Source organism: Aplidium turbinatum, chromosome 1 (assembly GCF_918807975.1).
Source record: "Aplidium turbinatum chromosome 1, kaAplTurb1.1, whole genome shotgun sequence".
Classification (NCBI taxonomy): Eukaryota; Metazoa; Chordata; class Ascidiacea; order Aplousobranchia; family Polyclinidae; genus Aplidium; species Aplidium turbinatum.
The window spans coordinates 37,950,825-37,978,167 of record NC_137472.1 but is presented as its reverse complement, the minus strand read 5'-3'; the positions used below and the strand labels follow the sequence as shown (position 1 = coordinate 37,978,167).

Here is a 27,343-nt window from a genome sequence, read left to right as displayed (position 1 = left end):
TTGGCACAGTGACTCTTGTATCATATCACACTTATATTTTATCTTATATGGTGTCTCCAGCCCTAGGTGTTTTTGTTTGATTTTTAATGTTATGCTGTGCCTTTATAAGATATGTATGCTCTAGGTAGTATTGACTCGTTTTTCTTGGTGTTTTTTCTCTTGTTCATGACTTTCTTGTTGGTAGACTATTTCGTTTTTTTTTAAATTATTTATTTAATATTACTATGTAAGTTATCATGAAGGTGAAAAAGTACCATTGTGCTTGCAACATCATTATTATTATTATTATATCCTATGATATTTTGTTTTGATATGATCTGAACAGCCATTAAGAAAATTTGAAACCTAGTTTGTGTTCAAAATTCAAAGCTTGCTGAAAAAAGCGAACCCCCAAAAAGTGGTCAGTGGTTACTGAGGTTAGCCTGAATCTGTTATACCAACTGACAAGCCATAGCCTATTACTCCAGTCAACTATGTAAACACATTGTTTTCACAAGTAAAAAAAGCAGAAAAGAATATACAAATGGGAAGTTACTCAGGCTATTGTAGTGGATTAGCATAAATACGACAATACCGTAATTCTCACTGTAGGGCGTAGGTATATAAAGATGGTGTGGTTGGTTTTGAATCTTTATCCTCGGACTGACAAAGCCTTGATAGGTTAGTCCTGGTAGTTCGCATACTTGTAGGTAGAGGTTTTTGATGCAGGGCCGGTTACCGAGATGAGCAGAGTGAAGTTTTCCGATTGTTGAAGTGTTGTTTCTGGGGAATTATTCCATTCACATCACTAAATGCCGCTGAATGGAATGCAGTCCTGAAATGCTGTGCTGAAGTGCACACCACCCGAGAGTTGAAATAGCAAGCTAATGCACAGTAGAATTTCAAGTCTATCAGAATTGTAAACCAACAGCATTTTGCTCATGGTAGGCTACGTCTCAGGACACGGGTGCAACCTAGTTCGTACCTTGAACCATTCGTACAGTCAGTTCGTACCCTGAAAAGATCGAGAAAAAAAATTTAAAAAAGCCGAAGTCGCTGATCGCAGTTTCATAGCACAAAGCCGAAGTCGCTGATCGAAGTTTCCCCAAACAATTTGAAACAAACTCGAGGGTTAGGGTAAGCGGAAACTGCGGTTAGCGGAAACTGCGGAAAATGTTTGCGGAAGCTGCGATCAGCGAGGGTTAGGGTTAGAGCATAGATTACTTTACATGGTTAGAGTTAGCAGAAACTGCAGAAAAATGTTTGCGGAAACTGCGATCAGCGGACTTCGGTTTTGAGCTATTTTTTCTCTCGATCTTTTCAGGGGAAAATTTTTAAAATGATTGCGGAAACTGCGATTAGCGACTTCGGCTTTTTTTAATTTTTTTTCTTGATCTTTTCAAGGTACGAACTGACGGTCCGAACTGTTCATGGTACGAACTACCGTAGGTTGCATCCTCAGGACACACCAAGTCACCAACCGTTCTTTTAGCGCCGAAGTCAAGTCAATTTATTTTGTTTTAACAGCGTTTATGCACAATTACGATGTAGAGCTCCATAGCTTATCACTTAATCTGTTTTTATTTTTATATACAAAGGTAACTTTGGTCATAGTTCTTTGGTAAATCATAGGAGTCATTTCAACGTTTTCCCCATAATTCTACAAACTAGGCTACTAGGCCAGGGATGCCAGCGAAAAATTTCCTATAAACTTAGATTGTGTGCTAAAAAAAAACCCAGATAAGGCAAAAAAAACCAGGTCTACAAAATATGTAGTAAAGCGGTTAAAAAAAACCTGCGTGTCCCAGTAAACATTGATTGTTGGGGCAACATTGGCAAGAAGTTGGCCGCAACATTGGCAAGATGCAGACGCCGACGTTGGCAAGATGTTTTATGCACCATTTGGATGCATCTGGCCAGCGTTGGCGTCTGCATCTTGCCACCGTTGGCTTCTGCATCTTGCCAACATTGGATTATGCATCTTGCCAACGTTGGCTTCTGCATCTTGCCAACATTGGCTTCTGCATCTTGCCAACGTCGGCAAAATGTTTTATGCACCATTTGGATGCATCTGGCCAGCGTTGGCGTCTGCATCTTGCCACCGTTGACGTCTGCATCTAGCCAACGTCGACTTCTGCATCTAGCCAACGTTGGCTTCTGCATCTTGCCAACGTTGGCAAAATGTTTTATGCACCATTTTGCTTCATCTTGCCAACGTTGGCATCTGTATCTGGCCAACGTTGGCAAGATGACTTGTGCACCATTTTGCTTCATCTGGCGCCTAAATTCTGGTTGACTTTTATGCACCATGATGCTGCTTCATCTGACCTATTGACTATTGTGATGCCGGCGCTTTGACCAAGGTTGGCCATGCAAAGCAAGCTGGTGCATAAAACATCTGAACAGCATTGGCATCTACATTTGCCAAACGTCTCTGTACTTAAACCTCGCTCATCACCAAAAGTTTATTGTTGAACCTAGCTAATCCTTGGGCGAAAGAGCAGCAGCAACACGGATTTATAAGCAACACTACTCGCTTTGTGACAAAGCAAAGTAACAGCCGAGCTTCGTATATTTTCACATTTATTAGAAACAAGCCACATCAAATCGTATTGATAGATGGAGATTCATTGCACATCAGCAGCTTTTGTCTTGTGTATCTTTATCATTGTGAATTCCTGCGAATGAAACAAAAATATTTAATTCAAGAGGGCTGTTTGGCAACAGTGTAGGATTTTGATCAGTTGTCGTCCAGGATAATACGAAGTTAATTGACAATCTGCAATATCAATGTAATATCCATGGTAATATCCCTCTCCAACGTGCGTGACAAAAAACTTATCATTCGATTCTGCGCCACGCAGAGCGATAATCAAGTTCCAATGCATTCTAATTGCGTGTACAGTAGTTATTCAACAACTAAAGCAACACATTCGCTGTTGTCTTTCAAACATATAACAAGCTCACCAAAAGTTAGTTTTTGCCGTTTTCGGCCACCTTGCCTGTCCTTCCAATTTCGAAATCACTCTGAAACTCTTCATCAATTTGCTGCACGGCAGCAGCTTTGTCGTGCGCCATCACCATGTCTAATCAATGTAATCATGAAAGTAAAAAAAGAAGTGTTAAATCAGTATATAAATGCCGACATAGCCTACTAACCACCATGTTCGTTGTTCACATCAATGCGAGTACACCACTAAAACATTTTCATACATTACTCAATACTCTTCACAATTACATCATACATTAATCAAAAGAACAAAATGGCATAGTTATGACATAATCATTTAGTCGTAGTAGAAACATTTATCCGTACTCACCAAGAACAACCTTTTTCAGATTCTTTTTTAAACAATCAAACGAGTGCTTAGACTTCACGACGTTTTTTTTCTTTCTTTTTTCTCGACATGGCTGGAACTGTGTTGTGTTCGATAACAATAGTTGGAATAAGTCCACTGATACAATCGCTTGTATTTTTGCCAACAACTTGACTTAAATTTGCCACCTGCAAAATGTAAATCGAATGTAATGACAGGGGTTTCGTCCATCATATTAAAAAGCTTCAGCACTTGTTACAGAAACTTTCGACTGTTACAAATGACAGCCAACGTTTAAAGTTTATTTTGGGATTCCAGTCGTCTGTTGTGTTGCGTATGTAGGTCGCAGTGTAGGCTACTGTAGGCTATGTTGTCGCAATGGGCGCAAAATAAAACATGTTATTATTATTCAGTTGACGGCAATGAAAGCTACATTTGCAAATATTCTACAACCATCACAGACCTATCCACACGACATAAAAATACAAACACATTCAAGCAGTCAGGCAAACACTGCGGAGCAGCAAAATCAAAGATTGAGCAAAACAATACACATGTTGTAGGACATCACAAGCTCTGCTACTTTGCTGATTTCTTCTTAGCACTCATCTAGGAGCACTGGCACTAAATTTGTCACCAGAATATTTCATATGAAAGTTTTCCATTGGTCATTGAGTTTTATAACTTTCTCTAAATTGAGTTTTATAACTTTCTTTAAATTGTGTAAACGTAGCCTAGTGACAAAAACGACTTTACACAATTATTTCAGGTTCAATGAATAAAAGACATTCACTTACCAGGTTTTCATAAACATTGGCGTAAGTCATTCCTATAGTTTCATTTTGATCATTTCTAAAACTTCTTTCGGCCGTAATATCTCGATTGAATTCGATTTTTTATATTTTCGATGCAAGAAGCGAAAATTCCTCTTAGCGCTGTTCACATAAGCATTGTGCTCTCGGCTCTCCACGTAATTGTGTAATGTGTATTGCGCACAACCGCCATGTTTGAACAGTCGAAGTGAATCGAGTGACGTCATAATCCCTTTAGCAAAGGATTAAGTCATGGCCTTTGTCTTCCTTCATAAAAAAAAACAAGTTCTTCTGCTAAATTGCATCTCCTCACGTTGATATAACACATCGCCGCATTCTAAAGCTTTGTTGCCTATTTCACTTCAACGCGTCATATTGCCCAGTCAAAGTTTAAGTAGTGACGTCATAATGGAGTTTTCACAACAATTATTGTGCCTGCAGTATTGTTCTATGCACCGCGGGAGGAGAAAAACGATTCGCCGCATCGTTGAAAGTAAAAGTAGCGATCGTTTTGTGAAATCTCGCTTCAAGAAATTGAGGAGAGATTTCGACGCAACATGACTGCTCCTGAAGCTGGCCTATTGTGCAAGCTTTGCTACATTTAAAGTAAAGACGCCCCTTTGTTGGCGACACGAGAATCTCATCCACGTGGTCAAAATCAGACAGAGAGCGAGGCTGCTCTCAGAACAAAATCAATACCGTAAGTGATAGCGCATCAATCGATTTTTTTACATTGATTCAGCGTCTGCAGACAGGTCAGCAGCGCTGCGGCAGTGCAGCCGCAACTCAATGATCACATGATCACCACAATCATGCTGCTGTGTCGAGCACTACCAAACATCAACAAGTGAATTCGATTAAGCTTACAAGTTGTTTTAAGTTTTCTTGAACTGCACGCAAATTTTGAGGTTAGTCCTGAAAAAATGTTTTCAAAAATATTACAACACATTTTAGTATAGTTAAACTTGAAAATTAAAAAAGCTTTTGTTGAACACAAGAAAAAAATGAAGACCTGGCAACTTGAATTAGCATTCACGTTTTTAAGTTTATCGCTTGTTAGTTACCTTACCAACGTCTGCAGACGTTGAATCAATGTAAAAAGAACGGATTATGCTAGTTGGGTATTGGAGGCGCCAAAGCCTAAACTTTCTGGAAGTGTCCTCTGAATCACAAGACATTTATTGCACTAAATTATCTAAAGCAATTGAATATGAACAAACGATTTTTATCATGGCGTTGTTGGTACAAGAATACGGTATGCTAAAGAAACTGTGTTTTTCCACTAAACCACATGAGTCATTTAGTTAAAGAGTCATTTTATTGTTGGCTATTAATATTTTCAAAGAATAAATCAAGTGAAGTTGAAATGAAGTAGCCAACGTTGCAATTGTTTATTTTGTAGAAACGTGTAGGGCGAATGGAAACTTTAAACTGGTTCGGTATCAAGCACGTTATCGCGTTCGCGTTTTGTTGCTCCGGCCTTTTTCTAGACCTCTGCTCAGTTTGGCATAAACAAACTTGGCAAACTGTTGGCTACACTTCTGATCAACCCTGGTCTTAAATATTCATAGTATACTTGTACGGTATCAGAAAATAATAACAGCATTGATAGCCTATTATAAAAATGTAAAATTGTAGCAATATCATGGTATAGGCTACATTTGCATAATTTTAAAGAAAACACCGAAATTGTTATGAATTGGCACAATGCTGGCAATGCTTCTGACCGATGTTAGCCAACCACACAACTGTGTTTTGAAGTAATACCACATGAAAAGAGGGTTGTGTAAGTAATTTTAAAGATTAAAACAAATAAACCTGAAATAAAATCTTTGAGACCTTTTTGAACGCATAATAAGAAATAAGTTATTGAAACTGATGGCGTATTGTTGGCAACATGTTGGACATAATTGCCAATCTTGTGCCCTCACATCCAGCATATAGCCGACGTTGCAATTGTTTATTTTGTGGAAACGTGTAGGGCTAATGGAAAGTTTAAACTGTTTGGGTATCAAGCACGTTATCGCGTTCGCGTTTGGTTGCTCCTGCCTTTTTCTAGACCTCTGTTCAGTTTGGCATAAACAAACTAAAATGAAACTACTTTGTTGGCAAACTGTTGGCTACCCTTCTGACCAACGCTGGTCTTAAGTATTCATAGTATACTTGTACGGTATCAGAAAATAATAACAGCATTGATAGCCTATTATTAAAATGTAAAATTGTAGCAAAATGATGGTATACATTTGCATAATTTTAAAGAAAACACCGAAATTGTTATGAATTGGCACAATGCTGGCAATGCTTCTGACCGATGTTAGCCAACCACACAACTGTGTTTTGAAGCAATACCACATGAAAAGAGGTTTGTGTTAGTATTTTTTAAGTTTAAAACAAATAAACCTGAAATAAAATCTTTAAGACCTTTTTGAACGCATATTAAAAAGTATTGAAATTGTTGGCGTAATGTTGGCAATGTTGGCAAAATGTTGGACAAAATTGCCAGCCTTGTGCCAACATACCCAGCATATAGCCAACGCTGGCCCAGCAATCAATGTTTGCTGGGGTGCTTTTAGCACCAATTTAAATCATTACACAGAAGCCCCAGAAAGCTACAAATAGTAGCCTAACACGTATATATAATTATACAATATACATGCTTATGTTGGTATGGTAGTTAATATATATGGAATATACCTATATACCGTATAAAAACAAGAGCTTGGTAGGCCTATATGGGCTCACAGTAGGGTGTACCAAAAAAACCTTACTTTCACTGATCTTGCTGTTGGCTGGCAAAAAGTTGTGTTTGGGGTCAAAACTAATGCTAATATAAAATTTTTTAAATTTCATTGTTGTTTGACGCCTATTTTCTTTACGTTTCCATGGAAACAACCCAAATTTTAAAAAAATAGCGTAACTTGAAAACCACTATAGTTAGAAAGCTGTAATAAACACCAAAATTTCCAGAATACCTATATTCCTATTAGTGTTTCATACATTTTATTGGTCTAGGTAATGTAGTTTTTTAGATATTTCCTAAAATAGCGTTTTTGTAAAAAAATCTTGATAATTTACTCTAAAAATTATTATTTTATACAAATTTTTGCTATAGCTGGCTAAAGTGGCAATGTAACAATCACACAATAATCTGGCAATGTAAACAAAAAATTAAAGTACTTGACTAAACACTTAAATTACCGGTATACAGTAAGCAATACTATTTTACTTCCTTTGACAATGCTCAAGACAAAAGGTGTAGCCTACCAGTGGTCCGGTACCTGTGTAGCCGTAATGCGATATGCAATGTTTTACACATCATATCAAGGAAACTCAATGTTGCTTGATTTGTAGTTTTTACAAATACAGTTTCATTCCTTTTTTAGTGACTCTTTTTGATGATGTGGCTTGTTTTTCTCTCAATCCTTTGATAATCTTTAAAATGTTTTGTTTTGCTGTAGCCTTTCGGGTGAGTTTGTTATAAAATTCAGTAAGAAGACCCAATGCTCGTTCAGATGCATCATTGACAACTGGGATTGCTTTGATTATATATATTTTTTACCTTTAAGGCAGTAGATTTTTGTGCCAAAACTTGGGATTAGCTGTTAAAAAACTTGTATCTAATTTGAGCAAATTGAACAAAGTCCATGAGTCTTTTCCTATAATAGTCCGGCAGCCCGTGACGTTTTTGTAACATCATAAGGTACAAAAGGTTTGAGTGTTTTATCAACCTTGCCCCACTGTGGGATGTTCAGAAACCCACATCCGAGGTTTCACTGCTGGGGCGTTTGGGGGCTACGGCCCGGTGAAAAACCCATTTTGGGGGTCAAAAAAACATCATAAGGTACAAGAACAAAACCTACGCCAGAGTTTATGCCTTCACTTGTAGACTTTGGAACAAGTCGATCTGGGTGCCCCAGGTGGGGCATTCCCGAATAAGGGGCCCCCAAAGTTGGGGCAAAATACGTAAAAATAACATCATAAGGTACAAAGATGGAACTTCTTTCATCAGTTGGGGCATGTTCCACTGAGTTCGAAACAACTTTTCTTATGGCCCCAAGGTGGGGCTTAACCTCATTTTGGGGATATAACCCCTAAAATTCACAAAATTAACATCATAAGGTACATGGATGAAACCAAGTGTAGGTGATAGTACCTCACTTACGGACTTCAGAACATTGAAATTTGGTCGCTCCAGGTGGGGCATTCCCGAATAAGGGGCCCCCAAAGTTGGGGCAAAATACGTAAAAATAACATCATAAGGTACAAAGATGGAACTTTTATCATCAGTTAGGGCATGTTCCACTGAGTTCGAAACAACTTTTCTTATGGCCCCAAAGTGGGGCTTAACCTCATTTTGGGGGTATAACCCCTAAAATTCACAAAATTAACATCATAAGGTACATGGATGAAACCAAGTGTAGGTGATAGTACCTCACTTACGGATTTCAGAACATTAAAATTTGGTCGCCCCAGGTGGAGCATTCCCGAATAAGGGGCTCCCAAAGTTGGATCAAAATACGTTTAGCCTACCGGTAAAAATAACATGATAAGGTGCAAAGATGGAACTTCTTTCATCAGTTAGGGCATGTTCCACTTCTGAGTTCGAAACAACTTTTCTTATGGCTCCAAGGTGGGGCTTAACCTCATTTTGGGGTATAACCCCTAAAATTCACAAAATTAACATCATAAGGTATAAAACCAAGTGTCTCTCGTGTATATTTCAAAACGTCTGCAAATATTTTGGAAAATCAATGAAGCATGTAAGATATAATATCTACACACAGCGGCGGCTGGTGGCCTCCTGAATTGGGGGGGCTGCAAGGCAGCATATCCAAGAATTGTTGGAGGGCGATATCAGGCGAACCTTGCGGGCGTGTCGCCGAAGGCGACACCCACGGCGGGGGGTCTGGGGGGCCTCCCCCAGACAATTTTTTACAATTACATTTAATTTGGTGCATTTTGAGAGCATTTTCAAAAGAAATTTGGGAGTGGAATAACAGTCAAAAATGCTGCTGTAGAGCTTGAAAAATACTAATATTTCAAATTTTTATATTCAAAATCAGTGCTAAATACAAATCAAACTATGTTCTATGCACTTCGTCGTTTTCTCAATAGTTCGCTCAGTTTGTTGTCTGCAAATATTTATTGTCGATCGCCGGCATCGGACACGATTGTCCACATACGATCCACACAAAAAAATACACAGAAACAAAAGACAAACAGAAGTACATTCACAGGAATGACGCTGAAGTAAGCAATAAATTTATTAATCAATCGTCCATTTCAGATCATGCGATCCATATCACACAAATTAAACATGCGAAACAAAAATCAATATTCAAAATGAAATATCATACTTAATCTGTTCAAACACCCAACTATAAAAAGAAATTTAAACTTTATCAATCGATGAATGTTGATATCACTGCTGTGCCATAGCAGCCATCAAGGCTAGGTAACGGCATAGCCTACATAGTGGTATTATAATGAAGGAGGTAGTTTGAGTTACGATAGCAGTCATACCTTATCAGGGAATCAACAATAGAGTTTGACGATGATTCACATTACCCAACAAAAAAAAGGCCCTTTTCCGTTGTAATGCATCAAATGTTATATGACATACAATGTTACACAAGACTTGATGTTCACGTAGCCTACGCTATAATGTTTGGGCAAATGGTGAATAATTCTAAATGCATTATTGAATGCAACACGCAAGCGATTAATTCACGTTGGTGATAATTTTCCCATGGTGACATGCATACATTGGGGTACAATATGAACGGAAGAGAACATTTTTAACTTCACTGGAGCTCTTGTAAAATTTTAATTTATTGGTAAAACAGTATAATGATCGTACTTGTCGGTTTATATCCTTGTCATCACACATTGCCGTGTCAAGAAATACACCCAAGTATCTGACGCTATCTACAGATTTGATTTGACTTCCGTTGAGCCGTGAAATTGGCTTTAAATTTAACTTTAAGTGATTAGTTAGAAAATACATAGCAAACGACTTTTTGCAGTTAAAAACGATCTCATTACAAAGTACATAATCTTCGCACACACACAGTATATTGCAGTATACATGTAGTATAACCGTAGCTACATCTTTTTTGGAGCACCCTGCATGTATGCACCCACTGCTCCAGAACTAAAAATGCTTGGAAGTTAACATTTTTTATTCTTTCCTACAAAAATTATCTTTTGCCAGCTGAAGCCAGCTAGCAACCCTGCATGTATCACAATACAGAAGGACAAAGACAAAATCTCAATTCTATCACAAGTATAAATGCCCACTGGATGGCAAGTATAATTCAGTTCAATTCAAATTATTTTTCTTTGACAGAATGCAAAAGAAATGATATTGTAAAAAAGAAATACAGTAACAAAACCAACAAAAGGAAAAGGTGGCAAAACCTTAATGGTTTAAGACGTGCATGAAAGGATCTAATATTGCGGTATATGCATCGATAAATATAGTTAAGCACGGCCACCAAACCTGACACTTTAAAACAAGTAGATGAATTAGTTAAGAATCAGTCGCCTCCTCATTCCAGAAACAATTGGAGCGCCAATTCTTAAAGCAATGAGAACACGACTGAACCTAACATTACAAAAACAAACAAATACACACACACATATTGTAATTATAACCATTGATCTCGCTCAAGCCATAGGTGCCACATTTACTCTTTGCTACACATTACTGAGCATCACATATAAAGGACAGCGGACCTTTATTTATAGATGAATTCCATTCGGCGACTTTTTGCCATGGCAAAATGGTCAATTACCCTCTCGTTGAAATCTTTGGTTTCAGTTATTAAGCGATTTTCTATTGACACCATGGCTAATGCAGAAAGTCTTTCAGTACACATGGTGCTGCGGGAAAAGGTTTTAATCCTTTTCAGTGATGAAAAGCAACGTTCTGGTTCTGCTGTTGACATTGGAGTGGTAAGTAGAATTTTAGCTAGCTTTATTACTTCAGAAAAAGTTGATTGCATTCCTTCCAGGTTTAGCAACGAAAGCAGCTGCACAAGTCCACTCACTGAATGCATGTCATTTCTAGAATAGAGAACAGACAGCTCCGGTTTGAGCTTGTCTTTGATTAACATAGGGTATGCTTCACAACATTTTTCTAAAGCTTTTTCTGGAAACTGTCTTGCATATTGTGTAGCATTTTTCAAATTAAATAAAGTGCTTGCTTCAAGATGATTGGTGAACTTGAACCTTTCTTGACACTGCATTAAGACAACATCACATACTTCTTTAGCATCAATGATTTGGGATTCAGGCATTCTCCGTGTGGGTGAAGGTGACTCATTGTCTGCAGCAATGCCTTCCCTTATTCTTTGTATTGCTGACAGAAAATTATCCAGAGAGCACTGCACTTTGAATGACTCAAGCTCCACAGACTGCAGCTGAGCAAACAGTATGTCAACATGAGGCATGATTTTCGAAAAGAAATCTAACCAAAACACAAATTTTGGATCTATGAGCATTCGTTTTATACCAGCAGCAGCAAAGCCAGTCACCGAAGAGTTGCTTTGTTCCAAAGTTGAGCAGCATTCTATAAGTGCGTCTTTTACCTCCGATACAGCATTCACCGTCCTGCTTTTAAAATTCCATCGTGTTGCTGATGGGCGAGGAATACGCCTTTGAGCAACTTGGTCCAAAGCAGCCATTCTTTGAGGAGATTTGGAGAAAAAACTTGGGATTCCCGAAAGACTGTTAAAAAAGACTCTGACACTGGTATTCTGCGAAGTGGCTTTTTGTATAACCAAGTTTAGCTGGTGTGCATAACAATGGACAAAGTGTGCATTGCTATATACTTGCTTGATTCTTGATTGCACACCATTTCTTGCACCACTCATAGCAGCAGCACCATCATAAGTTTGTGCTACAAGTTTGGATGTATTGCTCCCAAGCAAAACTTTAAGTTCCTGAAATAGGATTGAAGACAGAGCTTCTGCTGTCTGGTTAGCAGGATTAAAAAAACCCCAAAATCTTTCAACAGGCTTCCCATGACTTTCATACCGTAGTACAATCACCATCTGTGTCTTCTCTGAGATGTCAGTAGTTTCATCACACATGATTGCTACAAATTCAGACTGTGATATTTCTTCTTTAATTTTGCTTTTGCAAAGCTCAAGAATCGTTTCCAAAAGCTCATTTTGAATAGTTTTGGATGTACCTTTGAATACCTTTGCAGAATTAAAATGATTTTGGAAGCGTGAGTCAAGATTGGAAGCAAAATCAATTAACCCCATGAACACACCAGGATTTTTTGAGCCTTGACTTTCATCATGTCCCCTTAATGGCAATTCAAATCTGCCACAAAATTTTATACAATCTATAATCTTTGACAATACTGTTCTGTTCTTCGTTACTTCTTCATTATGTTTAGTAATGGAGAGTTGATATCCAGAATCTATAAGTGTAGCAATATTAACTCTGCCAAGCACTGAAAGACTCAAAGTATTGTTCATGTGGAAAGTTGATCTACTATGCTTCTCTGTCTTTCTACTGAGATGTTTCAGGTCTTTCACACCTACTTTGGTCCAGGAATGTTCTTGATCTCCACCAAACAGTAAACAGGGAAAGCAAAAGAAAGCATTTTCACTGTTGCAGCCACACAGCCAGTCATGATCATCATACACATTTCTGTTAAACTTCCTTGCATAAGGGTTACCTCTACTGGTGGATGATTGGGAAATGTCAAGGTTTGGAGTGGGTCTTCCTTGTGCTTTGATGCTAAGTTTTTCTTGCAGAGACAACTGGGAAAACCTAATTTTTTTCAATGACATTACAGAATTATCCATTGTATATAAATTGCAAAATGTTCCAATTAAAGTGTAAATAATTATAGCATAAACCTGTTAAGACAAATGAAATCATTGTCAATTTTTTTAAATGAAGGTAGATTCAGAGTCAAAATAAGAGTATCCATATATATATGATATTTTTTTTTTATTTATTTGCATCAGACTCAAGATGAAAGTAGAAACAAAGCAGATACTCAACTCCGAAGAGCTGAGTCGTAATGTACCAAATACAAAGATTGAGTGTAACAGTCTGTTCGCATTAGTTCATATATCCATTGGTTGGAAGACAAGTTACAGCGGGTTACAAACTGATATAATTTTTTACAAATGAAAGCTTGAAAAATGGTGATATTGTTATCAACGAATGCAGAGGTGATGCTGCATCGTCTCTGCAGATTAAACAACATTCTGTAACAATTATTGTATCCAACACGTAAGCGATTACTACTGGATAGAAGATAGTTACACCATAGTTGACAGGCATATAAAGGCATACAATAGGAACGAAACAACACATTTTTAACAGCAATCAAACGTTTGGAAAACCTTGCTTTTAACATGTTTTCAGAACAATACAATGACCGTAATTGTCGTTTCATGTCTTTATCATCAGGTAGAAGCGTTAATTATTACTCCAATATATTTCAAGGGTCTCAAAGCAGATACGATTTTTATTTAAATACCGTATTATATATGATCGGATTATAGCCAAATTTCAACATCTAGGCTTTATATAAAACACCAACAGTTTTGTTGCAATTAAATATAATGTCATGAGAAACTACATACATTTGACAAACATTGATGAGTTTCTGGAGTCCCTTGACACTTGATGCAAAACAACACAAGCCTTCAGCATACATTAAATGATTGAAGACAGGAGTTGCCAATGCAGCAGCCAACAGAAAGACCGTTTAATTCAGAAGATAAATCATTCATGTAGATGCACTTCTGCAGCATACCGGTACTAGACCTAGAGGGCAGACACTAGTGAAGCACCTAACTTAACTATCTATCACTCCTGACGGATCACTGAGTGGAAACAATTATCGTTCCTTGCCCTAGAAAATACTATACCAACCCTCAGCAGCATGGAGTCACATGCAAAGATCAAAACTGGGCAAAGATCAAAACCCTAACCTTATTCCTAACTCTAACCCTTACCTTAATTAACCCTACCTAACTTTAATCCTAACTCTGGCAACACCTGATTGTAACTATGACAACAAGTGTGTAAAAATAGCCACTTTGTAATAACAATAATAGGATGGATAAAGAAAACCGGACATAAAAGAAACCCATCCTCAGGCAAAAGCAGGTTTCGATGTGGCCCAGGAGAGCAGGTGTTGAGCTCTTTTTATGGTCAGACTGCACATCACAGTCACACAGTAGCCTAAGACGATTGAGGTTCGAGATCCAGTGTAAGTTATTGTTTCTTGTCCTAGCACTATTGTTTCTTGTCCTAGCACTGTTGTTTTCTTGCCCTAGTACCGGTACATCCTATAACCTGTTGAATACCCTAATCCTACAGCTATCACATTTACAGTCATGTCTCATCGCTACTCTGCGAAACAAAACTTAACTTTAAAAAGTCTGTAGAATTATTCGGTTAGGGGGGGGGGGCTGTTTTCCATGCAGCCCCAACAGATTCAAAAATTGCTGTTATGTATTCTGTAAAATACCAAAAGAGGTGGAGCTTCAAGGATATTTTTTAGCCAATCAGAGCACTTGAAATCCAAAATCTGGGGCTGCAAAGAATGTTGTCCCAAAGCCATGTTTCCAAACAAATTTTTAAATATTTTAATTTTCAATCCGCAATCCATAAGTGAAAAAAGTAATCGGGTCGGACAAACACAGAGGAAAACATATCTTCCCTTTTTTCTCTTTCTTTCAGGGGGGGCTGCAGCCCTGCAGCCCCATGGCACGAGCCGCCACTGTCTACACAGCATAACATTTGCTTATTAGGTTAAAATTTATCACTATGAAAATAGATATTCTACGCAGGGGTGGATTGGCGGCTAATCATTAGCCTACTGGGAATTCTAGAACGTTCCCGATTGGCCGGTCAGAGGGTCACTGTCCTGTTTTATGTACAAAAGATAATTTTATTTGAAATATAATAGTCGTAGCGCTATATCCTTATTCTTTGTTTGAATAACACTGACAATGATTCAAGTTACAAATCGAAGCTTGCTATACAAATACGTGCAATGTCTAACTTTATAGCCTACATCATATTACCGGTGAAAGACTTTTTCTGAAATGAAATAAATTGTTTGTGAAACGAGTATTTTTATGCTAAATCTATTTTGATAGAAGTGGACCGTTATTATTTTTAAATTCCCGGGCTAATTCAATTTGCTAATCCGCCCCTGATTGTACGTAGGCCTACCTACATTTAAGTTTCTCTCAGACTAAACACTGAACAGAAACAAATCACACTATGTGGTCTTATTTATACAACTGACAGGACTTCTCGAATAACATGTGACTTCTGCTGAAAGGAATGAAAAAATTGCTCGCTACAAAATAACGAAACCTGGAACGGCGTGTGAAAGAAACGTTAAATTATACACTAGTAGAACGAAAAGATGCACATTGAACTATTTAAAAACGTATGGCCTGTTCATCAAGTCAAAGGGCTTCTTGAAAAAGCATGCCTCCTGCATAATCTCTCGCGGGTAGGCTATGCACCATTGGCCCCGGTTTGCAGCCATGTGAAAAGATCAATCTTAACACTTTGTTCTATGTGGTTTCGTAAGTTCTGGTGGAAACCGTAAAATTAATACAAGTTCAAATCATACTCTATCCCCATGTTTACAAGAATAAAGGTAAAAAGTTGCTTATGTAGGCTATAGCCTACAGTTTATTTATGCTTGTGGAGAAAGGCAAAAACATCTATTCATTAAAGGTTTGCAGGTTCGTCGTCAGAAAAGTCGCATTCATCCGTTTCTGTTGTTTCATGATCTGATTCTGTTCCGTGTTGGTCCAAACCCTTCTCACTTTGCAGAACGTTGTCCAGCGTGGACGGAACTGGATCTCCATGAAACCAAACCAGTGAATTTACCATCTTCCAAACGCCAGCCGCTTTCAACTGGTGTCTGGAAAAAGCTTCCTTTTTCAGCAGCATGATTCCAAATGCCACAAATGTAATTCGCTCTGAGTATTTTCTGATGGAGCACAGTTTTGCTCAGGGGAAAGTTGCTTCCATCTGAACCTTTCAGTCGTCGCAATGGATTGGAACCTTTCGGTTTGTATGTCTCAATGAATTTTTTAAATCGTAATTCATTAACGCAATGACCACTTTTATATCCACACATCTGGCACACAAATTTTTCAATGCCTTTTTCAATGTTTTCATCAAGATTTTTCGAATACCCCAAAGCAGCAGAGGCATGTTGAGCATGCACATTTTTCTCCAATATATTAAGGGGTCGAGCCTTCCCTTTACCCGAAAAAGCAGCTGTATGATCACAGCCTGTAAAGCAATGAAAACCGGGAAGCGACCGAAGCATGTCTGGAGATAAAGTACTGCCAAGCTTTGATACATCAATATATCTCAGAGTGTTGTTTGCCTTTACACCACCTTCCATCCATATGTTACGTCTTTTTGTACAAACGACAAATTTCCCAACAATATAATCAGAACATTCGTGTCATTAGAGCGGACTACCACATTTTTCACATCTTGGCATGCGGTGACGATGTGGTATACATTAGGCGCGTATCTGCTTCTTCGTGGTAGCATAACAAGGACTCCTCTTCACCACACAACATTTTTTCGCCATCTTTTCGAATAACATAACATTTTTCATCAAGTGTAGCATAAAAGAACCTTAAGTCGAGAAAGCTGGAATACTCATCTGATTTTCAAGAATTAACAAGAAAATGCACCAATGCTTGCCTGAAGTTGTCATTCCTCATGCGGCTGCAAAATTACCAGGTTGTTTTATGGCCTCTCCTTCGATGACGTATTGCTGATCGCGGAAGCCATGAATTGCTCGGCGATCTCGCTCGGCATCTTTCATGGACAGTTCGATACAGTTCTATCGAAAACAACGGCGATGCAGTTCTATCGATACAGTTTCATGGACAGGCGATACAGTTCTATCGAAAACAACGTGTATTGTTTTCCCACTGTGTCTGCACAATTTCTTCAAAGTCGTCTTTGCAACACCTCCGAACGTCATCGGCAAATCTCCAAGAGTGTGAAGAAGAAACATACTATCGATTTCAAGAACCTTTAAAAGCATTGACTTTTGGGTTGATTTCATCGTTGCATCCATATGGCACAAATACAGTGGTACTGGTGTGAGGGGGTAAGACAGCATCAATTCCACGTCTACCTTGTGATCTACTGCTGAACATAGAAGCCTTTCCATCAAATTGCGTTCCATTCTCAACTTAGAAAATTTGCCTTCGCGGGTTATGCTTTTCACAACGGCAGTTTTAGAAGCAAAGTTGCAGATTTTGTTTCTACGTGTTGGCTTGTTGAAGGTGCTAGCGTCCTGGTGGCATTGACTTATAAATTTGTTTCTATCCTCAGTTCCTTTTTGAAAAACATTCAAAAGAAAATTTGAAGTGGCAGGAGCGACTGCTTTTCCTGTGCTAAAATTGAATAGAAAGGATACATCGAAGCTTGCATTAAATGGATTAACTGTACTGCTTATTTTTTTGCATTAGTTTATCCAAATGTTTGCGGTCTCTATCGGTGCTTGAAGGACGAAGGTCAAATGATGCTTCCTCTGCTGATGTCATCCCCAGATCTTCATAGAAGTTGTAAAGGATCGATCGGCGCATAAAGTGGGTAAGTGCCCATCTCTGTCTGGCACCAATTGAATTGGTGAAAGACGAAATCCCAGTGAGTCGATTGGCAGATTCTGCATTGATTGTTTGCTCCAAAGTTTGATCAACAGCACATCCGCAGAAGTTTATTTGAGTTCTTTTTACGGACAAGGTGCCTTGTTCAAACAGATCACTTATTTCAGGGTGAGTTGCTTCCATTTTTAGCATGTTATCCTGCAGTCGCAAAATCCATCTTGCATAATTTGGTTGGTTGAAAATGAAGAACACACTTGACATCTCTCCTATGCAGTGCACAAACAACTGATGATTTGCAGAATGAATACTCCGAACAAAGAGTAGGTACGTCTTGACAAGTTTTAAGTATCCATACCAGTACTGGGCAGTCTTGCCATTTTCTCCTGTTTCGGTTTTTCTTGAAAATTCTTGGTAGGAACTCAAAAAGTCTTTAACATCGTGATCCAAAAAGCCAATCGTTAACTGGGATGGACGAATACATAAACGACGTAGTTCTTCGTCCAGATTTTCAGGAGCAGGGCATTGTAACAAGAATTGATTAAAATGCAAATTTCTAATGCTGTTCCGAAAAGAACGTGTATTCGTTTGCACCTATTGTAATGAGTACCAAGCAGAAATCCGTTAAGGGATCCTTCGGCAAGAATACCAGCTTCTGTTAGGATGTATGGACCACCTGAACCATCCAAGTACTTACCCATAGCTTTAAAGAACGCCATGGAAATGTGGAAACCACCCAGTAATATGAACAAGCGGTCACATTTTGGACTTTCTTGCTCTTGAATGATGAGGGAATGTTTTGCAATAGCCAGATTGTATGTAACACACAGGTACTCTTGCTACCACATGTACGTATGCTACTGTACACTACAGTCTTCAACCGGTGAAATATTATATTATAGTTGCTTAAGGAATTATGACTTTCGCACCCGGTATCAGTCTTTGTGCTAGGAAAAATCCTCAGGTGAAGCAAAAAAATTTTTGACGTTTTGCAAACACTTGGTTCCATCCAAATAGGCTACAACCTTGAATTTAGGGTTGTATATCTTAAAATGAGGTTAAGCTCCACCTTGGAGCCACAAGAAAAGTTTTTTCGAACTCGGTGGAACGCGTCCCAACTGATGATAAAAGTTCCATTTTTGTAGCCTACCTTATGATGTTATTTTTACGTATTTTGTCCCAGCGTTGGGGCTCCTTATTCGGGAATGCTCCACCTGGGGCGACCAAATTTTAATGTTCTGAAGTCCGTAAGTGAGGTACTATCACCTACACTTGGTTTCATCCATGTACCTTATGATGTTAATTTTGTGAATTTTAGGGGTTATACCCCCAAAATGAGGTTAAGCCCCACCTTGGGGCCATAAGAAAAGTTGTTTCGTACTCAGTGGAACATGCCCCAACTGATGAAAGAAGTTCCATCTTTGTACCTTATGATGTTATTTTTACGTATTTTGCCCCAACTTTGGGGGCCCCTTATTTGGGAGTGCTCCACCTGGGGCGACCAAATTTTAATGTTCTGAAGTCCGTAAGTGAGGTACTATCACCTACACTTGGTTTCATCCATGTACCTTATGATGTTAATTTTGTGAATTTTAGGGGTTATACCCCCAAAATGAGGTTAAGCCCCACCTTGGGGCCATAAGAAAAGTTGTTTCGAACTCAGTGGAACATGCCCCAACTGATGAAAGAAGTTCCATCTTTGTACCTTATGATGTTATTTTTACGTATTTTGCCCCAACTTTGGGGGCCCCTTATTCGGGAATGCCCCACCTGGGGCACCCAGATTGACTTGTTCCAAAGTCTACAAGTGAAGGCATAAACTCTGGCGTAGGTTTTGTTCTTGTACCTTATGATGTTTTTTTGACCCCCAAAATGGGTTTTTCACCGGGCCGTAGCCCCCAAACGCCCCAGCAGTGAAACCTCGGATGTGGGTTTCTGAACATCCCACAGTGGGGCAAGGTTGATAAAACACTCAAACCTTTTGTACCTTATGATGTTACAAAAACGTCACGGGCTGCCGGACTATAAGGTTGTGGAGTTGAGTTTGTTGTTGAAGAACTGGCATTTGCTGGATTTTGGAAGTTTACTTGATTTAAATGCTCCATCATACTTTAAAAGTTCTCTAGCCATTTCCTGTTTTTGAGTGAAGGAAGCATGATCGCTGAATAGTGCAAAAATAACTAGGCGCTTAGAAAGGTACCACAAATGTTTATCAAACTTTGTCAAATACGCTGAAAGTTATTTCAATAAAAAGTGGAGGTGTAGTTGCAGAATATTTTTGCATCTCTTTCATATCATTCCTCGACTGGCAATGTAGTTTTAAATCATTGATTGGACAATCAAGAGAATTGGATGCAGTAAACCAAGGCTCTATATGACATAATACCAGACTGCCAGAGATGAGATTTCATTCAATGTTGCTTCAGATACCAGATTTAACTTCAGCAATTGTGATTTGAATAAAGATTTTTCAAAGAATATATTATTCTGTTGCAACCTTGTTATTATTATATTACCGTATACACTACACTACAGTTTATACAGTTATTATATGAATACAGTTTTGCTACTGTTCGATAAATTGCACTGAACAACTGTCTATAAATCTTCGTAAAGATTACAGAGAATTATTTATGCTCTCAATAATATATCTCGGAGGAAGTTTGGATGCCAGACAAGTGTTCCATTTTCAAACTCCAGGAGCATCACATCATGCTCGTTGGATGAGTAGAATAATATATTCTTTGAAAATATTTTTTTCAAATCACAATTGCTGAAGTTAAATCTGGTATCTGAAGCAACATTGAATGAAAGCAAGGTTCAGTGTGTTTTTAACCCAAATTTCTAAAACTGACTAGATGTATGAGTGTATAGGCTAGCCATTAAGGTTAGTTTTGACTTTTGAACTAAACTTTTTGCTGTGTGAGTTGTAGACTGCGGCTGAGGAGAATCATTATGCCTGCTTAGTGCTTACAGTTTGGTGTACAACTACGGTAACTTGGTTCTTAGCAATACACCCTGCTTAGCCTTTTTCATTTGAACATAATGTCGAAAAGAATAAATCAAATTCACAATAAATAAATGTTCAGTAACACAAATAGTTGTACTACTCCAATTTTTAGTCATCCACATTTTCATAAAGTTGGATCATTTCTTCAGCATCCTGTACCTCAATACCGTGCCAGCTCTGTACAAAGTTAAAAACCAAAAAACCTAGATTTACCTAAATTTGAAAAAAAAACCTTAAAACCCAGATGTGGTAAAAAAAAAAACAGATCTAGGTGGAAAAATCAAGCTCTGGCATCCTTGTAGGCGCTATTGCGCTAAACCGAAACCGAATGCTTCCAGCATCAGCCGGCAGCATGATTGTTTCTACGTCACGCCTCATTGCACAGAGCTGTCGATAGTGCTACTCAAACGCCGGTACGCGTCAGTTAGGAGAAATTGTAAATTGAGTACCGTAATTTGTTTTATGTTGATCAAAACATCTATATACTAATTTTTAGGCAACGATCATGTTCAATCTGCTTTCCCAGCTATAGACTGTTTGGTGGCCCGCTACTACGACGACTTCCAGTTACGTCACAAAGAAATGTTATTTCGTAATTGTTATCCATTATTTCAACAAAGTATCGCAATGTTCGATGCGAGATGATCATCGTTTTTGTGTGTTTGTGCTGTGTCCACGTGCTTGACTATACCTGCAGCGTCCAGTCACGAGTAGAGAAGTGAGAGGCTCAATCGATCGGCCATCGAGCATGTTTTTACATAGATTTGTTGAAGCTATAAACCTTGTTCTTTTTTAGAAAGTGAGTTAGCTGTTAGCCCATATTAGCCTATAAAAAGTATAGTTTCAGCTAAGTTTTAGAAATGGCAAAGCGTGGTCCTATGGACAAATATAGCCTACGAAACAGAGACAATTTGGACGTAAAATGTGTTCAAGATACTGCCACAGAACTTTCACAGAACATTTGTCAAATTTGGTGGAACGTATTCAACATTATTTTCCGGAACAAAAAGATCCACGAAGAGGAAATGATTGGATTCGAAACCCATTTGCACCAACTGTAAACGTAGAAGAGTTAAATGTAGATGAAGGTTTGCGAAAATCTTTTGAATCAAATTCCCTTGCAAGCTTCTGGGTCAAAATAAAAGCAGAATATCCGAGACTGTGTACCATGGCTATTAAAACACTGCTTCCATTCCCATCTATATATCTATGTGAAGCCGGCTTTTCTACCATGAGCTGTTTAAAGGGAAAACACAGAAACGCGTTGGATATCCATGCTCCTCTTCGAGGAGCATTGTCTTCCATTGAACCGCAATTGGATAAGCTGGTTGCAAATAAGCAAGCGCACACTTCGCATCAAAATTCGAAAGACCATTAATAAAAGTGTTTTTTAACTTGTTTTTTTTTTGTGTATTCGTTACAAAAGTAATAATGACTTTGCTCTTGTCTTTTTTTTCGCAAATTGACCTGGACGCCAAGTGATGGCAGGTGCTCAGCCGGTACACGGCACAAAAAAGTTTGAGTAGCACTGGCCTACAGAAAGCTAAAACCTCAATTGCTAAGGTAACACTAACAGGGATCAGTTGTCAGTAGATGTTACAGAAAATATATTTCGCACTTATTCGGTGCATCTTCAGTTCTCTGTTATGTGAATATGAAAGGCAGCGTCGTCCTTGCTTGGAAGCGCTACCACCAATCTTGAGAACTGAAGATGCACTGAATAGGTAGGCTTACGGGACGCGAAACTCCGCTTATCAGCCAACACTAGAAGGGTCACTGCACAATTTAAGTAGATACGCAGTCACATCAAACAGCACCATCAATTTTGAACATATGAATGTATTGTCACTAAAGAATGGCAACAACGTTCTAATAAAGTAATAAATGTATCAAAACGCTTATATGACATTTATTAATAAACTGACATATTGTATATTGTATGCTACAGGCTATATAAAGCTATGTTGCATACATTTCACATACCAGAGCATTATAAACAATATTCACATATCAAACATTGTCATGTACATAACATAAGTAAACAAACAATTACACAATGTATAATAAATATGGTTCTTCTATAACCAAGCAACCTCTTCTCAATATATATTTAATGATTGCTTACAGTTAGTTTTTTGAAGGTAGTTTTTGAATTTTTCGCGATGAACTGGCAACCAAATCTTTTTTAATGTCTTCAAAACGTTAAGTTCATTCTTTGCGACACAATTGAAAGCAGTTTCTACAATCATTTTAAAGCTTGCATGACCAGAATCACACTTTAAAGATACGATGACAAGAAGGTAATTAAACTGAGACACTGCGCATTCCGTGAGAGCGGAAACAAAAATATTACGTTGATTTCCAATAGTGAACAGTCCTCCTTTTAAATTCCTTTTAATTTTCCACTCTAACACTCTAATAACACAGCATAATAATGGTGCACTGCAAGAGAGGTTACAATAAAACATAGTTCTGTTGGCTTGGATAAACCACCACGATCAGCTAAAGCAAGAAGCTTGCAACACTCATTGCTTTCTTCCACTAAAGTGTCATCTTGACCGGCAACAAGAAGTTCCTTGCAAGCATTACATTTCCTACGAGGACAAATGCTTCTGTCAATATACCCAGCAACATAGTATGCCACATTCATGTCAGATGTGGATAGGTCATCTAATGTCACAATCCTAAAAAAATCAACCAGCCAAGTTACTGACAATGCAACTTTTGTTGCTGTAATTGCTGGGAAATTTAAGGATGACAATTTGGCTCCAGCTAGCAAAGCTTCTTGTTGAAGTAAAGACAGCATCATCTTGTATTTTATTACCTGAAACATTGAGTAAATGTAGTATCTATCTAAGAAGCTTCAACTAATTTCGGCATAAGCATAATCTTTGGGTAATGACAGTACTTTATGAAGATAATGTGTTCTAATATGTATATTTTTTCTTTGTAATCAGTCATACAAATTTTGGAGGTAACATGCCAGAAAGCTTCAGTCTCCACAAATAATTAAACAATTAAGAATAAACAAATATACTTCTTCATGTGTGCCTTTGCAGCAAAATGTTATATATATAATATTTATGTGAAGTTGCTCTAACCTTTAAACTGATGTTTCACAAACATCACTTTCCACAAATTCCCCACCATTTTGATAAATCGAGCGGTTTCAAGAAAAGATGGGTGATCCTCAGCATAAAATTCCAATCCTCGACTAGTTGATTCATGGAAAATGTCTTAAAATGTGTCATATGTTTAAGAGTTAATACATTGCAACTTTCAAGAACACTGAAGTTAATGTAAATGACAGTCATGCAAAATTGATAAGCAAGCATATTTCTTTATATTGCAAACAAGCATATTAGATTACAATATAAAATAGACAAAACCGGATAATTGCATAGTCCAATTGTCAAATTTTTTATGATACATGCGATTATCCAATTGTGTTATGGTTTAGTATTCAAGAATCTCATGCGATAAAACGGTTTGTGTATTTAACCAAGATATATATTGAACCATAGGCATACGAAGCCGAGCAACGTTACCAAGTTTAGCATATTTAAAGATTATTATATTTACAAAAACACAAAACTACGCAACAATTAAATATCGAACGTTTTCGACATCACAAGATGTCCTCTTCAGGAATAACATACATACAACTTCAGGAATAACATACATAAAGTTGTATGTATGTTATTCCTGAAGAGGACATCTTGTGATGTCGAAAACGTTCGATATTTAATTGTTGCGTAGTTTTGTGTTTTTGTAAATATAATAATCTTTAAATATGCTAAACTTGATAACGTTGCTCGGCTTCGTATGCCTATGGTTTAACAAGACAAACTCTCTACCGAAGCTGTATCAAGATATATATGTGATAAATCAATTTTATCTGTACAAGTCAAAATTTTAGTTTACGATTAACAATACGAAATAAAACAAAGTAACTTCAGTTACTTAGATTAACAAAAAATACTGTAAACATACTTTTTGACTTACTGAGAGCATGTGTCAGAAAAACATGGCTTGCATGAGTGTTCCAAAATGTGTTCAAAGCAAGAAGTTGGAATATCAAAATCAATCAATCAACTTCCAATTTTTTCATGGTATTGCTCGCACCCATTTTTCCTCAGTTCAACATCATTGGGAAATTTGAACAGAGAAGTTTTAACCTCGCTACTTGATTTATATCCAGTTGTACATCCGGGTACATAGCAAGTGTTAACCATTTTATGAATTAATGGTCAAATGCATTATATAGTTATATATACATAAATAGTACTAAAAGTATAAGAATGATTAGTACGTTAAAACTACAGAATTACCTATGACATCAATACCTTGCCTAGGTTTTATGTGTGAAGCATTTTCTGGTATAAAAACTGTTTTATTTGAGACAAGTGACAGATTTTACATAAATAAAACAATTAAAAAGTATATGGGTAATCCACTTAGTTTTCATTCTGCTAATAACAGGATTTCTGCTTTATTTAGAATTTTACACAATTTTAGAATTTTACACTTTTACAATTTTTACACTTTACAATTTTTACACAATAGAATTTAGAATTTTACACAATTTGCCTTAACATTATAGCGTACGTGAACAATGAACATCAAGTCTTGTGCAACATCATAACATTTGATGCATTCCTTCGGAAATATGTTTTTTCTTTTGTTGGAAGATGTGAAGTATCGTCTAACTCTATTGTTGCCTCCTTGATGAGGTCCGACTGCCATCGTAAATCAAATTACCGTCTTCAGTATAATAATTCTATTATTTAGTTTTGATGGCTGCCATGTCATCTGATTGTTTTTATCGTTCTGAATACTTTCAGTTCTTCTAACTTGTAACACTACCGTACCATTGTCTGTAAACTTGTAACAGTTGATAGCATATTTAGTGAGATTTTGTGCATTTGCAGTTTGTGTATTATTCGTCGTTTTTCGTTGTTGTTGTGCGATGTTTGCAGTTTGTGTATTATTTCGTTGTTTTGGATATGGACAGCTTTGTCTGATGCAAATAAATATTATTATTATTTGAACAAATGAATAATATTTATTACCTACATTACATGACATCTAATAATATTTATTACCTACATGACATGACATCTAAGGTTTAACAAATACCAACATACCTTCAATGTCATCATTATTATAAACTAATTGACTACTGTCACTGACTGACTAAAATATAGAGCAGACTATAAGACTAAAGAAAAGTTTGAAAATAGTCTCCACTGCTAAACTGTGAACTGGTTTGAAGTGCAATAGTCACACCAACAAATTGTTGCCACAGTTGATACCTATATGATATATCCCACACCAAATTAACGTGTTAGGCTTTACTAGTGAATGCTACAGTCCATAAGCAAAAGGTGGCCATAGATTCAATGCAGACATTATAACTTGTTTTAGCAAAGTCCAAAGCCAACCAAACTATAAGCCTGCCTTGGGCTAACGTACTTCTCAAAAGCACTTTAACAAATTTGTATAGTTAACAACATATTTCCTTTAACTTCTCCAAATTGAAGTACCACAGCAACAATCTTTTGGTTACTTCTCACTTGCAGATACGCTGCACGCTAGCTTACTGCTAATCACTAAAAGGAAGTATCCTGAAACTAGCCCTTCTAGTGTTCGGATAAGGAAAAAAACGGATGAGGCTTCGTATCCCGTAATATAAAATCCCTATATCCAATCCACCACGAACCAATCAGATGTTACGTTGTCTGTCCAATTGTGACCATTCCAGCATTTAGCCAGAGACTTGATTATTACTTTGAACTTTGTTCGGTAATTAGGCTACAGAAGAAAAAAGAGCTATAGCAGTGGTGAGAATCAAACCCAGGTCAATGAAATGACTAGCCTACCACCGCCCTAACCCTCTGCGCCAAGCCAACCGATGGCAAAGCGATGACTTAATTTAGCTAGAATTTGCGTTTTTCCTTTGTTCTTTCTAAACGCAACCTTGATGACGTAATGAACAGCGTAGCTTCTGATTGGTTCGTGCTGGATTGGATATCTGCATGTTAAAGTGCCTACCCACTGAATAAGTGCGAAATATATTTTCTGTAACATCTACTGACAACTGATCCCTGTTACCTTAGCAATTGAGGTTTTAGCTTTCTAGATATGGAACAGGGATCGTTTCAGAATAAGACTAGGTCAGAAAGCGAGGCAGACTCCGACGCAGCTCAGCATCAGCCTAGAGCAGTTAGCTATAGCTGTAGCCCACAGAGTTAGATTTTTTGGACTCCTCCATTCCGACTTCGAAGCATGATTGGAAGTTGTTAGTTAAAAAGCAATGACTATTGACTATGACTATTGACAATGACTATTAAAAAGCAATGACTATTTCACTATTCGATAGTGTTCAAAAAATCAATGGCTTTCCGCTATTGATACTTCAAAAAAGCAATGAATAGCAATTACTAAAAATTGACTGGCCAAAAAACAAGCAATACTCGCAAACTGAAAAAAATACGAAAACTAAAAAAAAAACTTGCGGGAAAACCATAGGCTGACAACACTGTTAACGACTCTCACTGGCTTTTTCTGAATTGTGTT

At 37.6% G+C, this 27,343-nt stretch overlaps 1 long non-coding RNA gene and 1 pseudogene across 1 annotated transcript; one reads left to right on the top strand and one right to left on the bottom strand.

Annotated features, from left to right (window-relative positions):
* Positions 1 to 21,686: 21,686 nt before the first annotated feature.
* On the top strand, positions 21,687 to 22,142 carry LOC145765475 (SCAN domain-containing protein 3 pseudogene; annotated as a pseudogene).
* Positions 22,143 to 22,840: 698 nt separating this feature from the next.
* Positions 22,841 to 25,006, bottom strand: LOC145779143 (uncharacterized). The gene is made up of 3 exons (XR_014290511.1): positions 24,770 to 25,006; positions 23,866 to 24,000; positions 22,841 to 23,588 (listed from the first exon to the last, which is right to left on the bottom strand). It is a non-coding gene; the product is annotated as an uncharacterized LOC145779143 (long non-coding RNA).
* Between the last annotated feature and the right edge of the window lie 2,337 nt (positions 25,007 to 27,343).